Source organism: Panthera pardus, unplaced genomic scaffold, assembly GCF_024362965.1.
Source record: "Panthera pardus isolate Hobbes unplaced genomic scaffold, ASM2436296v1 HiC_scaffold_10, whole genome shotgun sequence".
Taxonomy (NCBI): domain Eukaryota; kingdom Metazoa; phylum Chordata; class Mammalia; order Carnivora; family Felidae; genus Panthera; species Panthera pardus.
The window spans coordinates 37,683,710-37,689,709 of NW_026526655.1; positions in this window are offsets into that span (position 1 = coordinate 37,683,710).

The window sequence follows — 6,000 nt, forward strand, 5'->3', positions numbered from 1 at the left end:
CTGTCTTATAGGCATAAAATTAGATTCCATTGTTATTTCAATTTTACTTTCCAGATTACCAAGCATCATTTCAAACGTTTTTTGGTCATTTGGACTCAGTCTTCAGTAAACCGTCTGCACATGTGCTTTGCCTAATTTTCCATTGGACTGAATGCCTTTTTTTCTTAGTTTGTAAGAGTTCTATAGCAAACACAGAGATGCCACACTGAGACCCTGCTTCAGTAAAGGGCTCACTCTCCTTCAAGGCATATGGTTCACTGACAGCCTTCAGCTGTTCAAGTACTCAGGGTTCACCTCAACTTTTGAACCAAGGTCATGTTCTTCTTGGGGTGGCCCCTTGCCAGTGAATTGGTTAGGTGTTGATAGTTAAGAGCAAACTCTTCTATTCTCTGGGCAATCTCCAGCCAGTGGACCCTAGCCATTTCCAATATGGCAGGACTCCTCCAACAGGCAATCATTGTTCCAGCTGCCCCTTGGACTGGTTGAGATTTTGTCATGTCTGTATCTGAACTCCTCCTGCCCAATCCTGCTCCTCCATTGTCCCTCCACATGTGTTACTTTCCAATTAATTTTTCACCTCTAACTCCAAATGCTTCTCAGAGAACCCAACCAGTATATTATAGATGTTATCCTTATTATGTCATCTGCTTTAGTATTTTTTCCAGAACTATTGTTTATTACTTTGTTTATGGTATCTACATTATATTAATTTTCATATAATCCAATATGTCTCTCTTCTTTTCAGCATTAAGAAGCACTTTCCAACCCCTAGGTTGTATGTGTAATCTCCTACATTTTCTTAGAAGAATTTTATTTTTTTTTAACATGTTTGGTCTTTCTATACTGCATTTTCTAATTTATCTTATATGTATATACAAGAATTTACATTAAAAAAAAATTTTTTTAAAGAGTAGTTATATTTTTCAACGTTTATTTATTTTTGGGACAGAGAGAGACAGAGCATGAACGAGGGAAGGGGCAGAGAGAGAGGGAGACACAGAATCGGAAACAGGCTCCAGGCTCTGAGCCATCAGCCCAGAGCCTGACGCGGGGCTCGAACTCACGGATCGTGAGATCGTGACCTGGCTGAAGTCGGACGCTTAACCGACTGCGCCACCCAGGCGCCCCTAAAATTTTTTAAATAAGATGCTGGGCTGCTTTTATTTTCTTCATTAAATAATCTATTCTTTTCTCAATGAATTGAATTATTCCTCTTGTCATAGGTTAAATTCTCAAATGTACTTCAATCTGCTTCCAGGTTATCTGTTCTGATTCCCATTCAATACCATATTAATTTGATTATAGTGACCTTGTAGCATGTTCAAATATCCATACTCCCTCCACATTGTAGCTAGAGGAATTTACCTAAACTACAAGTCTGACTCCCCATTACAAAGCTTTATTGGCCTCCCAGTACCAGCAGAATAGGATGCAGGCTTTTTGGCACATGTGGCCATGGCTCTTGTCTACTTCCCTGGTTTCCTTCCTGGCTACTCCACTTCTCTTCCTACTCCAGATGTTTAAATAATAGCTTTGAATTTTAGTTGCTTCTAAATGTTTCAGTGCTTCGGGAAGACCCAACCTTAAAGAGATCCGGATATATAATGTAAGAGCAAATACAGATTAAAAATAATAGGCTTGGGGTGCCTGGCTGGCTCAATTGGTAGAGCGTGAAACTCTTGATCTGGGGGTTGTGCGTTTGAGCTCCATGTTGGGTGTAGAGATTCTTTAAAAAAAAAATAGGCTTAATTCTCCCGGTAGAAATAAGGAAAAAGACTTCCCCATCTCCCCCCCCCCAATTTTTTTTTCTAGAATTTCTTTCTCTTTTTCACATGTACGTAAACCTTTATAATGGCTGACTAGGCATCTTGCCAGTATCACAACTCAAGAATGTTTCCTCAAAAACCATCTTTTTGAAATGCAAACATTAAGAAAGATAGTTCTATTTCCCAGTTCCAGTAAGAATAAGAGCCTAACTTTGGTGCTTGCCTTGCTCCAGTTCACAAAACTACCTCCTGTTATAAAGATATGAGAAGTTTGTTTTTCCTCTGGTTAAAGCCAATAAGATGGTGACCCCAATCACTAGGTAAGGTTACGGTGAACTATGTGTGATGCAATGGGTTATGTCTGCTTGGCAATATAAATGGGTGAGATTCCTTTCTTTGTTGTGTCTTTGCAATGTCTTAGTCAATTGCCTGAGGTGTGCACCACAGATTTCATGCTTATTTAACGATGAAACTGGTTTCTGTCTCTATATCTTTGTGGAGAGGTTTTCTGAATTGGGAAATGACTTTGTGTTTTAATTATATTTCCCCAATGATGACCACTACTGGTATTTTCTTGAGCACAGAACCAACAGAAGGCAAACTCATAGAAAGTTGTTTTTTAGCCTGCAATCATTAAACACAATTGCAACCTAAACTTTCAATGTCACAGTCTTAGGTTACCAGATCCATGCTCCTGGTATTTGTCCCACGTGCAATCTCTGAGGTACCCTCTCTAAGAAAAAACAAGTTTGAATTTTTCCTGGAGTTATTCTGTTTTTGTCATGCTTTCCTTCAACCCAAAGCAAGTGTTAAAAACCTGCTTAACGCTATTGTAGAAAAAAAGTCATTCGATGGTTATGAACTCACTTTTGTATATGCTGTCATTTGCCCAAATCCCCCTTGAGGACCGAGCCATTGTTCCACCAGATGCTGGGAGTGTGGGCTGTTCTCAGCTGAGTCCCTCTCCAGAAACTGCCCTCAGCCAAAGAGAATCTTGTCTAAAGTCCTGACTTCTCTCTGAGACCAGCCTGCATCCAATGTCTATGGATGGGTACCTGGGGATATGGGATGCAGTGGGGAGGGGAACTCTGGTCTCTAGGAACAACTCTGAAGGTCATCCTAGGATTGCTGGGACTCTGTTGCAAAAATCACAATTCAACTTTTTCTGCCCAGCCCTGCTTCCCTCCTTCTTCTCAGGTATTGTTCCCAAACTCAAGATTCCCCAAAACCACTGCATGCAAATCTCAGTCTGTTTCCTGAGGAACCCACTTGCAGCATTTACCAAGATGAAAAGTTTTCCCAAATGCCAAGGAGTCACCGATGTCTAAGAATATGATAGTAAAACACGATGAACATAAACCAGTGTTTCTTGATACCATCTTATGGTGCAGGAGCTATAATTAGGTAGGACTGCCACCGGTACATTCAGCATCTTTTTATGAATTGGAAAAAGGCACTCCCATTGAATGGAGGGGCCTGTGGCTACATGGTTCTGTGAGTGGAGCAGCAAGAGCTGGATCTTAGCCTGCTAGTCCTTTGGCCAGATACCCTTATGTACTGAGTAACCAATGCAACAGTACATGGTGGCCTTTCTTAGATTCAAAAGATAAGAGTGCACCAAGGCAACAATTGCTCACTACTCAAAAACATAGTTGCTGGAGGAGTGGAAAAGTGACAATTAAAGAAATGTTTACACAAAGATGTTTGAAACGTCATGAATAGGAGGACATTAGGGACATGAAGTATTGCCAAGATGACTATGGGTAGGAGAAACATGAATTAAGAGATGTCATGATAGTACCTGTGAAAACGCCTCATGTATATGAAGGAAACCAGAATATGTCACCCCAAAACATGCCTCTTTGACATACTAATTATTTGGGGTTGAAAGCAATTAAGAAGCAGTAAACATAGAAAAAGTTCCCCCTTTTCTGCCTAAAGACAGGAAATAAATTCTTTTACTGGAGACAGACTCTTATCAGCCCAGAGACAGGGCACCAGAGGAACTTCAGACTAACCTTGATAAACTAACCCTTATCTTTCTAGTTATTTCTTCACCATTTACTATCTCTAGCCTAAACCCTTTTGTCTTGTCAATTACTCATAAATTTATTGTTTCTTTGTCCAAAAGATGCAAAAGCTTCCTACTCTGGCCAGTTCTTAGGTCTTCATTCCCTCATGAAGACGCCCATGTACATGTAAAAATTCAGTAAAATTTGTATGCTTTTCTCCTGTTAATCACTGTCAGTTTAATTTTCAGACCCAGCCAGGGACCCTAAAAGGGTTGATGAAAATGTTTTCCTCCCAGAAATATAAAATCTAAGGATGAAATAACAATGGAAAGAGGTTAAAAAAAACAGCAGTTGGTGGTCATAAGGTGAGAGCAAGCAAAGGTAAAATAAAGGGGCAAGCCAAGGCAAAGGCCTGAATCTACAAGTGGACAGTAAGTTTAGGACAATCATTCTTACACTGAAGTCTTACTTCACAGGTCTTATTTTTGTAAATGGTGTATCATTTGCTCTTAAGGAAATATCTGTGAATATTCAAAGGATTTTGCAGGTGGGATGTTCCAAACACAAGGTCTTCCCCTAAAGCAACTGAAAACGTGCATAATTATTAAACCATACTTGTGTAAGTAGATCGAGAAAAAGATTCTCTGACAGTGATTGTTTTTCACTCTTATTTCAGAAGTAAGAGTAAAATGGTAAGGGGTGGGGATAAAATGGAAAGTGGAGAGAGAGTTGCCTATTCATTTAGTCTCTTATTTTATAACTATTTACTGAGCTCCTACCTTATCTTGAACAGTCAATTCTATATTGTATACTCTTGAATCTAAATAGTTGCTCAAAGTAAACAGCATAACCAAATAAAAGAATTTTATAAGGAATTTTCCAATAAATCAGTTACTGTTTCAGTCTAGACTAGCTCTGTAACACCCTCTCTAAATGTAAGTATTACACTCTGTAAAGGAAAAGAAGATCTGCACTGGACTCTTTGCTTCCTTAAGGTAGATTTTTAAAAATTCTATCCTAAAAAATAATAATAATAAAATAAAATAAAAAATAAATAAATAAATAAACATCCTATCCCTCACCTCTCCCATTTCAAATATCCAATCATCACAGAGAAAAAGAAAGCATCTGATCATCCTCCAAAACACAACAACAGGTTAATAGACTTGGGAACTAGAAAGAAATAAAATGGAAGTAGAGGCATCTTCTAAACATGACTTTTCATGTTGTTTTTCTACCAAGTCACTCCTAGTCTGGGCTATCTCTGCGCTTGGCAACTCTTCTACTGCTACGCTTAGCACATTGAATGTATGAACTTTCTATTTACTTAGCTCCTTCTGGCACTAGACCACAGGCTGTTGGAGAGCAAGAACCACATCTTCATCATAGCCATAGACCCTGCCTTAGGGTAAAGCCTGGTCCACAGGAGGCCCACAAATGGTTTCTAGGCCTATAAGCTAGAGCACACATCCAAAGGGTTATTGAGAAAAGGACTGCCTAAAATAGATATTAGGAGTTAGAATCTGTGGCTAGAAGACTCAAGAGGCAGTAATGGGAAAACTGCCAGTAATGGAAGGCAAGCAAGAGGGAAGGCAGCTTTGGGTAAATCTCTGAAACAGGAACTATACTCTTAACAGACTGTGTGAAAGAAAAAGATGAGAGATGTTGGGATGCTGGCCGAAAATATAAGCAAATGGGATATTAGGTTTGCAATTTGTTATGTGTTGCACTTTTATATTTATCTTTGTCAATGACATCTCCAGGATTTGAAACTTGAGACTTCTGAACCATCCTCACCAATCCCTCCCCATCATCACCACGTCCAAGTTTCAGTTCTTCTCTGGTTTCTCCTTAACCCTTTCCCAGTATTTTATTCTCAGAGCTGCTACTTTTGTTTAGATCCCCATTATTTTTCACTAGAGTAGTATGCACCTAACTCAATTCTGTTTCCAGTCTTTTAAAAACTGTTCCTCTAATCTGAGAATATAAATTTTGGCTCTGATTTTGTAACTTCCTGATTCAACAACCTTCAATGGCTCTTTATTTGCAAAGTCTCCAGAATAAAATTCTAAGTCATTACCACGGTATAAATAACATGGCAGAGTACACTATGCATGGGCAAATGGAGTCAAATAGAACCAAGTTTTGAAAACTGTATCTACCAGTTACTAACAATGTAACTACCTGAGTCACTTTTACCTTTCCAAGGCTTAGATTTCCAA